Source organism: Parasteatoda tepidariorum, chromosome X1 (assembly GCF_043381705.1).
Source record: "Parasteatoda tepidariorum isolate YZ-2023 chromosome X1, CAS_Ptep_4.0, whole genome shotgun sequence".
In the NCBI taxonomy this organism is placed as follows: Eukaryota; Metazoa; Arthropoda; class Arachnida; order Araneae; family Theridiidae; genus Parasteatoda; species Parasteatoda tepidariorum.
In genome coordinates this window covers 5,245,214-5,257,076 of record NC_092214.1, presented here as the reverse complement: position 1 = coordinate 5,257,076, position 11,863 = coordinate 5,245,214, and the positions used below count along the sequence as shown (strand labels likewise).

At 26.4% G+C, this 11,863-nt stretch overlaps 1 protein-coding gene across 2 annotated transcripts in view; it reads left to right on the top strand.

Moving 5' to 3' along the window:
* LOC107440096 (SCY1-like protein bma) overlaps positions 1 to 11,863 on the top strand; it is an 811,210-nt gene that overhangs the window by 425,490 nt on the left and 373,857 nt on the right. For both annotated transcript variants that reach the window (XM_071187972.1, XM_071187971.1), the window contains one exon: positions 7,958 to 8,028. The gene's annotated coding sequence lies outside the window, so the exon portion shown is untranslated. The remainder of the gene's footprint in view (positions 1 to 7,957; positions 8,029 to 11,863) is intronic.

Here is an 11,863-nt window from a genome sequence, read left to right as displayed (position 1 = left end):
TATTTTTATCAGAAATTAAACGAAGTAAAAAAATTAAAATGAAGCAAGATGAATGATTTAATTATTTTTTATTTCATGTAGAGAGCAATTTAAGAGGCTTTTTTTAGCAATTTCATCCCCCCGGGGATTTATGTATACATATATATATGTATATATAGATATGTATATATAGATATATATATGTATAAATTTTAATGAGCATAAGACAGTGGATACTAATTGAATAGCTCAAGTGTAATACTAGTTGTACAATTTTGGCTTACCATGAACTTATCTACCTCTCCACCAAAATTTCATCCCATATGAAATAAAAATCATCACATAGATAATTTATTGTTTATCAGGAATGTTTCTTCTAAATACAAAAGACGAGAAAAATTAATTGAATAACTGAAGTGTAATATTAGTTCCTCAGTTTTGGCTCTCCATGAACTTATTCCCCTCTCCATCAAATCATGTTTACTAAATGATAATCACTATCATCGCATACATAAAATTAAATCACATGCTATATCTATTCTAGATTCAAAAGACAGTGTTAGTAGTTGAAAAACTCAAGTCAAGTATTATATTAATTACATAATTTTGGTTTACCATAAACTTATCTATCTCTCCACCAAAATTTAAAACGATGTCGACTTAATGATAGTGACTATAAACCTTGTGTAAAAGACTTGTTGAAACAAGCCTTGTCATGTTTTTGCTTGAAAGTTCTATAAAAAATTTGGTGTCCAGGTTTCTAAATCATGATTTGAAGACAAATCAGTGAAGAGTCCTCAAAAGATTAAAGATTCAAGAAACCCTATATATTTATGGGAAATATTAATTTTTCTGTGCAACAAAGATTTTTTCTTTTAAAAAAATAACTAATAACAGATGCAGAACTATATTCATCAATCTTTATATTATTACTTAGCAGTTTTGATATATCATATGATATTCTGCATTTGTTTAACACTAGTAAAATGAATAAATTCATGATTTTTAGTTTATTTTTTGCTGAAATTATTTTCAGATGAGTATGGAGTTTCCGAAGTTGGTTTAAGCGTGGTACATTTTTTGCTTTTCTGCAGTATTCTCCGTAAGACCAAAATTGTCTTGTTTGATAAAACATGCGCATTTCTGATTTCTTTTTCTCATGATATTTCACTGCGTATAAGAAACGATAAAATATTTATGGACAATACGAGGACATCTGCAGTCATATTTAGAGACTTTTTATGTCCTCAATGATCTTGAAAGTTTTTTAGGACAACTATTGAAATTCGGGGAAAGTCTTCAAGATTTGAGGATGAATGGTCACCCTAATTAAAACTCATATCTGCTATTTTTTTTCAATATGCTGAAATCTTATTTTTCATGAAAATCGATAATGATAAATTTTAAATAAATCATTAATTGATTTTACTTAAAACACTGGGGTTTTTTATTTTAATCAAACGATAATATCAGAAGCAACTAAGTACGTCTCAGCTGAAATACCATTGAGAGAACTACTTGAATTTTTAAAACTTTTAAAGTTGTTAGAAATACCATAACACAGGTTAAACGAAGGAAAATAAAATATGAGTTATTTCAGAGAGGAACAGCGTTATTGCGTTATTTTGTGCTTTATATGATTTTCTAGAAAAAATGAAATATTATTCACCTATTTTCAATAATTAAATACGCTTTATGCGTATTTAATTATTGAAAATAATAATCATCATAATAAGTTCAAATCAATGGAAATAATTTGAGGCTCTGTTTATTTACTATTTCTTATTCTGCCTTGAGTTTAAATGTTTTACTTTCATGATATAAAATGTAATTTTGCCACTTTCTAGCTCCTTAATATTTTTTTAAAAATATTTATTTAATGAGTTCAGGAGCTTTGAATAATTTATATTTATTTTGTAATGAATTAAGTAAATTTATTTATCCTAATCAAGCTTCATTTTGATTAGTCGGCATTTTTTTAAAATTTGCATAAGAAAAAAACCTTTTAAATATTCACCTATTTACGTAACAAACGTAAAATTCTGTTCTTGTTTGCTTTGGTAAATAATGTAGATCATTGTAATTCTGAAAATATGTTTTACAATGTAACACTTTTATTAATGGATTCTAACTTAAATAAATTAATTTAAAACCAACATTAACGTTATTTTTATTTTAAGTTATATTTTGAAAATATGAAATTTAACTTAAGTTCAAAATGAATTAATTTAAATTACAATGAAATTTTATTTTAATTTTCTATCTTGTATAAAAATCCTAAACTACCATACTTTTTTTGCAAATAATAGTCATTATAATTGTTTTTTTTGTTAGTACTACTGATAAAATAATTTTCTAAAAATATGTGAAAATTCTCTCGTTAAATTTAAGCTATGCTTGTAAGAACACGGTTTTGTAAGGGCCTTTTTTAACTTTAAACCAACCATTTACAAAAACTTTTCTCGATATACTTAAGATCTTATAAACCAGGCTTTGCAATATAAACCAGTTCAACTTTAAATAACTATTTGTGCATGAAGCAATCTATCAATTTCAATCAGTATTATTTCTATGTAAATGAGATAACAAAATATTTGTTTGCCTTTCTTATAACTACTCTAAGAAAAAAAGTACCTTGCAGAAGAAAGGAAAATTTCCAGAACAATTTTGCAATCGATGGCAATGTCGATCCAAGCTCCTTCCTCTTTGATAGCAGTCGTTATAAATCATATTTGACGCTAAGGTGATGTCTACGGATTTTCATTCTGTGACTGGGGCTTAGAAGGTGAAATCCTTAGGTAGTTGAAGGCATAAATATTGCCCTAACACATTGCTGTCTCTATGATTGCTCCCTCTTGAGATTTTAATGCTCAATCCATACAGAAAGCATTAGAGACAAGTTGGATTTCATTTACAAGTAGTTTCTTCTACGTAGAAATCTTTTATCTTGCTTTTCAGTTTTTTTTCAGGCGAAAGTCTGTATGCCGGTAAGAATGTGTAGCTTTTTATCTTATAATTTCTTTTGCAATATGGTTGCAGACGTAACAATCATAGGTTCTATGTCTTTTGCTGAATCCACAAAGCTTTTTTTCATTAGTAATCTAATTCATAACAGCACGAACCTACTATTATTAGCTCTTATGATGCTAAAATTTATTTTTCTCTAGTTCTCTTTATAAGTTTCTCATTCAAGTTTTCTGGCATAAGAAATATTCTTGAACTCAATGTTTATTATTTGACTTATTTTTAGACTTTGCGATTCCCATATTTCTTTAACTAAGTAATTTTATAAAAGTTTCTTTTCTGAATTCTAGATGGTGCGAAAGTTGATAGATGCTTTTTTTAATGTCACTAACTTAAAGAGAGGACAATAATTGGTATTTGTTACAGTTCGAAAGGTATATTTTAATTTCTTGTTGTCTCTACTCTCTCAGAAATAAAACTCTCAATTTGGACAATTTAGCAGTCTGTTAATTTTGAGAATCGTTAAAGATCGTATTTCGTTAATTTTGCGAATCACAAATCCTGCGATTTCGGGACCGAAACGCGAACTCTCAAATATACGTCAAAAATGTTTACTTAACTTAAAACTTCATCGCAGTGCATTGTAGGAGATAGTTAACAAGAATGAAGACAAGACGATCGAAAATAAAGTGACGATATAAGCTGGGCGGCCTGTTTCGTGGTCACGCCTCTCTCTAGGAAGATCTCGGTTTCAAATCCCAATCTAGGCATGAGTGCAATTTATCTATTTCTTCTATTTGTCTCTCTTTCTTGTGTTGTTTGGTAGACATTGATCCACCTAAGTGGTGTCGGCGACAAAGTGATTACTAGAAAAAGTAGAACCATTAAGCACTGCGTGTTTTTTTTTTTTAATAAAATGACGAAATTTTAATGGAATGATGATTTTAGAATTTCTATAACTTTAATACAATGATGAATTTTAACTATAATTCTTCAAGTTCATTTCCTCGAATAAGGGACGATAGTTATTTCGTCTCTTTGATGAAATTTTTACTGAGAGCATATACCGAGATACGGTTTCGTCAAAAATGAAGAAAGTTTCGAGATATTTCAGTATCCATTTTTTACAGTGTAGATTGGTCTTGTGTTCTTTAAACTTTTATTTATATTGAGAAATAACTAATATATATTGGTTTCGTGAATATTTCTAAAATTCAATTAAATTTGCTACTTGAATCTAGTTAAATCATTAAAATATATTCAGTATAACCTATATTAAAACTGACTTGCCTATGTAACACGTACTTAGTAAAGTTGATTTATTTGTAAATATCTTACAGAATTTAATATTATTCCTTATTATGAAATATATAAGGCATGTACTTATCGCTCATTCAGACATTAAAATCGTTATCTGCAAGATCTAATTAAAGAAGAAAATATTGATTTTTTTTTTTTTGGATTTTATATTATTTTCTATTGCAATTTCTATCAATAGCCTTGAATACTGGTAAGTTTAGAAAATTTATTATGAAAATTTTTTATTATCGGTAAAAAAACTGGTTTTAAGTTAATCTTTTTAAATTTTAACACCGAATTTTTGCACAAACTTCAGACCTTTTTTTGAAACATGAATAAAATTTTATAGCAATTGTTTTCACAGCATTCCTTATTATAATTTTAAGCATGCTTACTTTTGTTTGCAACAATCATACTATTTTAATTGCAGATGAAGTTGATAAATTTATCTTAAAATAATTTGAAAAATTCGTTTTTTGTGATTAATATTTTAACTTAATTTCCAAAACTATTATAATTTACGTATTAAAATAGAATGAGCTAAAGCAAGTTCAAGAAACACAATTAGAAGAGTACAATGTAATTTTAGATCAAATCAAAGTTTATTCCTTAAACTTCACTAGATTGTTTAAAAAAAGTTAGTTATTAATTAAGCACAAAACTTATCAAAGAACAATGTTATTCATGTCATAATAATGCAATTATTTCTTTCCTTAATGACAGTCGCAGTGAGAACAGAAGAGAAAAATTATTACAAATAGCTTATTAGATGAGTTTTCTTTTGCTTTATGCTGCCGACATTAATTACTACCAGTCAGCTTTTGTTTAAGTACCAAAAGCAATTTATTCAGTGTTGCCTTCATAAATATTTCCGCGTCAATTTTAATCGCTGCAATTAAGACAACTTTGAAAAGGAGATAAAATGTATTTTGTCACAATCTTTGACGGATTCACTAAAATTTTATTTACTTCAGATTTTTACCTTAAAGCAGCTTAAAAATTTCCAAATTTTAAAAGGGATTAAATTAATCAAATGTGAATGGTTTTTTATAAATGTTGAAAAACAAATTATTTTAATTATCACATAACGAATTATCTGTAAATGTAGATCTTTGATTACTTTCAATCAGGTAAAAAAAATTAAATAAACAAAATAAAAAAAATAAACAAAAAATATACCTTCAAGCAGCTTACAAATTTCCAAATTTTAAGAGATTTAAGTAAAGAAAAAATATTTTTAATAAAGTTTTAAAAAAGCAATTATTCTCATTTTTGCATTACAAATTATCTGTAAATGTAAAGGATTGAATACTTTTAATCAGGTAAAAAAAAACTCTATTGGTCTATTGGTCAGTTGTTATTTATAAATTTATTTGCTTTTTATTGAAACGTTTCATAATATTTAGCGTTACCTTAATTATCTACCAAATAATCAATCTACCTTAATCACAACATTTAAGACAGCTTTAAAAAGAGAAAAGAAGACAATTAAGAAAAATTTGAATGAAGACAATTTAGACAGATTTGAAAAGAGAAAAATGCATTTTATCACAATCTTTGTCGGATTCACTGAATTTTTATTACTTCAATGAAAAATATTTTTAATTATAACATCATTAATTATTGGTAAATTTAAATATTTGAATGCTTTCAATTAGTTAAAACATTAATCAGCAATTGGTTTGAAACAAATTTTAATCCAACACTTTCTCTTTTTCAAATTTCGCAATTTTTATTGAAGTTTTTCTAAAAATACATGCATCTTTTTTGTGCAATTTCACTATATTAAAAAAAATGTTTTTTCAAATATAAATAAATGTATTAAATAATCCATTTTTAAAATTACTTAAAATTTAAATGCATTTCAATACTCTATATTTTGTATTTTTAGAGTCACTAAAACTGTAAAGTTGAACTTTCGCATTTGTATTTTTATTTCATTACGTCAGATAAAAACTTATGAAAATTCCCAGTAATTTTTGTGGTTGCATTAGGATATAAAAGATTTTTTGTTAACAAAACATACCAATTTTTACCACCTAAATAATCAGATATCATATTTTTTTTAAATTATCTTAAAACGAAATATAAATTATTTTAGAAAATTGCTCAAACACTTTCAAGCTTGTTTTTTTTAAATAAAATTTTAAAAAGCTTTTAAATCGTGAATGCGCCATAAAAAATGATTTGTGTTATGTGTTTTATTTACTTGAAAAAGAAACAATTACGTTATTTTTTGTTGTAGCTCATTATCAAATACAATTTAACATTATATATTTAAATAAAATGAAATGAGCTTTATGAAGGCAGAAGTTTATTCCTAAAAATTTTATGTATATATGTATTTTTTTAATTCAGCAGAATTTACCTGATCAGTTTCGTAGGTTTTGATAAAACTTTATTTAATCCTTTAGTTTCATCTCCAAAAATGTATTTTTTCTGTTTTATTTATTTTTTTAAATTGGCATAAAGGTGTCAAGAAAGATTTTCTTGGTTTATCGAAAAGAAAAACAACTATATATTAAGTGCAAAAATTTTTTAAATTTTATTAAATTTTTTAAATTTTAATAATGTCATAGAAAGTTTTATTTAGCTTTAGAAAAATATAAATTTTCCTCGAAATATGTTTTCTGAGTGATTTTCCATTTATAGTTGGCTTTTCCATAGTTATTTTCCAGACGCAGTTTCTTGAATCATTTATGTTTATTACTCTATGCACGGAATGTTGTAGTTTTTTCCTAGCTGAATACAGCTTTTGTGTCAGTTAACTTAACTCTCAATCTAATTCATATTTTTTTTGCAACTTTTATGCATTTTTGAAGCATTACTCATATAGTATCAATTAATAGCTTATTTAGTATGCAATTTACAAATAGCAAATATGATCCAAAAGAAAAATAATCACATAATTTTTGTTTATTGTCTTCTACTTCTGTCTTCGACTTTGTTTGTTGTCTTGTAAATTTCTGTGATCTTCCTACTTCTGACTTATACTTTATTGTGGCTCTACATTTTGCTTTAAGTGTGAAATCATTTCTAATTTTGAATCATGATAGTTATTTTTATAAAATTGAAATTGAAAAATTAACTTACGAGCAACAAATCAGGATCAGGTGATTTTCATAAAAGAACACATAGAAGACATTAAGACAAAATCAAAAATGGTCAAAATCAATTTTTTTAATAAAAATTTTATAAATAAATTGTTTGAAGTAAAACTCCCTTGAAAATTACCAAATTCAAATAAAACAATAAAAATGTTTCTTTTAGTCTAACCTTTCATATTTTTTGCTTACTAAATTGTTTTGATAACAACAACATGGACTGTTAAAAAACATTTTCTGTGTATGAAGCAAACAGCTAAAACTGGCTTTTCTAACAGAAGTAAACAAAATCATTTTCAAGCCTTTGTTAATATATTATTTTGTGCTGAAAACGTCATCTATGCACTTGAAAAATTCAAATTAAAAAGCAAAAAATAGATTGAAAAATATATTTAATTAATAAAATAGATTTTTAAAATATATTGAGATTTATTTATATGTATTTTTCTGCGTCACTCAAAACCTGTAAAATGTAATAGATATTTAACTCATTAAGTTTTGTAATTGTATCTTTCTCAATTTTTGTTTAAAAACTGTTTTATTTTGAAAAAGCGTATACTTGTATATATTAGCGTTTTGTAAATCTCAGTAATTTTAATTTCATTTTTTAGGAAGAAACGTAAACAACTGAAGATCAGAGATTAATGTTGATTTAGTTCGAGGCAAAAAACTAAAAAAGAGGGTAAGTTGATTGTTTAAAGTTGTGTATGAAATTCTTAATCAATTTTATAAAAGTACCGTGTAAGGATTTTTAGGTTACAACCTTAAGCTATGTTAAGAATTCATTTGCCTAAAGCGCATCAAAATTTACTTATTATTTTTCTGAAAAATGCTTTTGTCAAAAATGGTTTTGGTACATATTTTGTTATCATTCTTATTGTTAAAACTATTAAAGGATTATCTTTAACGGTTTCTGAAAATAAGTTTCGCATTCCATAGTTTATTTTATAATTTTTTTTTATCTTTTTATCTTTTTTTATTTTCCTTTTTATCTTTATAATAATGTTTATATAAAGAGAGGTTTCTTTAGGAGGGGTTTTATCGTTCATAAAATTTAAAACATGCATTTGGCTAAAAGAAAATTAGAATGGGTTCGCAGTTCCACCCTATGAACGTAATATTGCAAATTGTTCGTTTTAACGAACATATTTGAAATATTGACACAAGCACAAACTGGACATTTCTTCTAATAATCTTTTTTCTAATAATCAACACTTGATTTTTGTATTGTAGGTGTAANTATATATATATGTATATAAGTAAAAACTACAGAATTTCTCTAACTCTCAGTCGAGATATTATTAGCGCCCTCATGCGGAAACTTTTATAGTCAAACGATTCTTTCATTTTAGCCTTTATTGCTGCAAAAATGTTTCTCCATAATTCAGATCTCCGTCAATCAACAGAAATTCTCTGTTGTTTATACTGGAACAACTTTCGAATGAAGTAAGTTATTTTTATTTTGTTCTTGTTTTTAAAAAAAATTACTACTGTCATATGAATATTAATTATGCTAGAAGTTTTATTTACCTATGAATTATGTCACTTTGTTTCAAAATCTCGACTATCATATATATTCATTATCTGTTGCGTAAAAATGTAAATCTTCTCTGAATTTTCGCCATATTGTGTATACTACTAATAGCAGTAATACTGAGTCTTCTCTAATTTTTGTGAATTTTTGTATTGACGATTTAAGCAAATCAGACGATTTGAAAATTTGTAATTCTTACATTACTTGGCTTTTTGTAAAATCGATAAAAAATAAAAAACTTTATTCATTTTCTTCAAATTTAATTTGTTTCGATCAAAATCTCTCGAATAAAGTATTTCATGTAATTTTTAAAAAAAATCAAAAACTTTATTAAATTTCATCCCTGTATTTCAAAATGTCTTTTTTTTATTTTATCACTAATTGTGATTATAATTTTAGGAACTTAGTGTTTATTTTTTTGTAATAATAAACAATAAGCAATGTAAAATTTATTAAATTCGATTCGTAGGTTCAAAAGTTTGATCATAACTCCAAAAAAATTACTACGTATTAAAAACAATAAATCAATGCTCATTTGCTATACTTGATATGAAACATTGTGTGAATAATTATAATTTTTCTTGTTCCAAAATGTTGTGATTCTTCCAATTTTTGCTTTATATCTATACCTTAATTAGTGATTTATTCTTAAATCAAGTACTTTATTTTTTGCTGTACTATATCAATATGCTTATGAGTTTAAACATAAGGCTACGAATCGTAGTAAAAGTTAATGTTTTTATTTTAGATCTCTGAGTGGATGATCAAGTCACATGACTGAATTTTGAATCATCACATATCTACTTTAGCCTGCTTTGGGGTCGTTCTGCTTGTGCATTACTGTTTATCCGAATGAATTTCTCTAAGTACATACATTGTTTTTAAAATTATATCTCTAAGATGTTGTAAATTAGAGATTTTGTTCCTTTTAATATTCTTTTATATAATGTATGCTTGTTACGACATTACCTCAATTGAGAAAACATCTTTATTATCGTTTAAAATATTGTACTAAGGTTTATAAGCCAACAAACTTATGCAAACTAATTGAATTGCTAATGACTTTTCAAATATTTCTGCATCGTACTGGAGCTTCTTTTTTACGGTGTATTTTGAATAAATGTTCATTATTAATCATTTAATATTGACTAAAAACATTTTCTAACTGATTTTTAAATATCATAATGGTTGTAATTGTGCCACTATGTTTTTGGCATTAAAACTATAACTTTATTATGTAACTAAATTAATGCTGTGAGGGAATACATACATTGAGGCTTATAAGTGCTAAAACCTTTACCAGAAACTTTAAATGCTTATAACTATATTAATTTTTAACGTATTGCATTGGAACTATATATATTAAAGAGCATTTTGTATAAATATTAAGTGGTAATTATTAAACATTGTTTTTATATATTTGTTACAGTGTTAAATTTGAGCTACAGTTCGCAATAAAAATCGAGATAGTTAATTTTTGAGCGAGAAATTTCTTAAAATTGGGTAGTTAATCTTAAAGTTTTAAAAATAACTAATATTTACGTATCCTCCTGTGCTTGATTATAAGACAAATCTGAGGAAAGTAGTTATTATCATCATGGCTAATTTACTAACCTTTTAAAATACAATATAAATATATCAAAAGGAATTATTTTTAAAATGAATACTTATAAGCAATTTTAACAAAGTTTAGCAACGCGTTCTCCTTTTAAACGGTATTAAATTTTGTCATCTGAATCAAATAAAAAAATTCCCCTCATTATGGGAGTACTTTTTATGATCAAATTATTGGTGATTTTATTTAAAAATTTGATATGATTTGATATGGTTTGCTATGATAAAAGTAATAGACTTCCTTTTTGGGTTAAATTTGCGTATGATAGTTATTTTTATAATAAAGATTTTGAGTACACTCTCAAAAATAAACCTCCCATTTTTGACGATTCAGCTTCTTTGAGCAGTATTTTGGTAATTCTGAAAATCATTTTGTCACAGAATCACGGGATTTGTGACAAAACACGAAAACTCCAATATATGACGAAAATATTTCCTCAACTCAAAACCTTATCGTAGTGCATCGTGGTAGATTGTTAACTAGAATGACGAAACTAGATTAAAGACTAGACAATAGAAAATAAAGTGGCGAATTAAGCTGACCGATATGCATGGTGGTCAAAGACATGTAGATCTCCTCCTACCAGTAAGTTTTGAAAATCGAATCGAGCTTTGGACATCGGTGTACTTTATTTCACTGCCCTATATGTTCTTCTTGTACTGAGTGATCTATATGGTGCCCAAGTTAAAATTATTATTAAAAAATTTATGTACATTGCACTAAAAGGTTTTTTTGGAAAAAAAAATAGAGTGACGAAATATTTCTTTAATTTTGTCGAAATTCGTTTCCTTGAAGAAGTGATGATAGTCACTTTGACGAAATTTTTGCCCTGAGTATATACCAAGAAACAGTTTCGTCAAAAAAGTAGAAAGTTTCGTGATATTTGACTATCCATTTTTACAAGGTAAATTTGGCACATTGCTTAATAAAGTTGGTTTAGTTTCAATTATTTGAACAAAAATGCTAAGAATTTAGTTTGTTTTAGAATCAAAGCTAATGTCAGTAGTTGAATCAGTAAAATAAATCTATTCACTATAAAAAAAAAGGCTGAAATCATGTAAAATTTATCTAGGTTAAAAATGCAATTTAGTCCATCTGAGTCCCGCAGTGGACTAATCGTAAAGACACGGCTTCCAATGAAACACCGAAGTCAAGCATCACTGGCTGCTGTCAGTAAGCAGTTGGGTCACTACTTTGATCGGCCTGGGTAGGGATCGAAGATACGCGGTATCAGTCCTCATTAAACTGCTCTACTGTGAAGTGGTCTTATTCGCGTGCAGGCCGTCGAGCTACTAAAGCAGATAAGCCATCTTTTCTGCAGAAGATCAAAATTGAGATGTAATGTTTTCGGATCATCACCAAGGATTT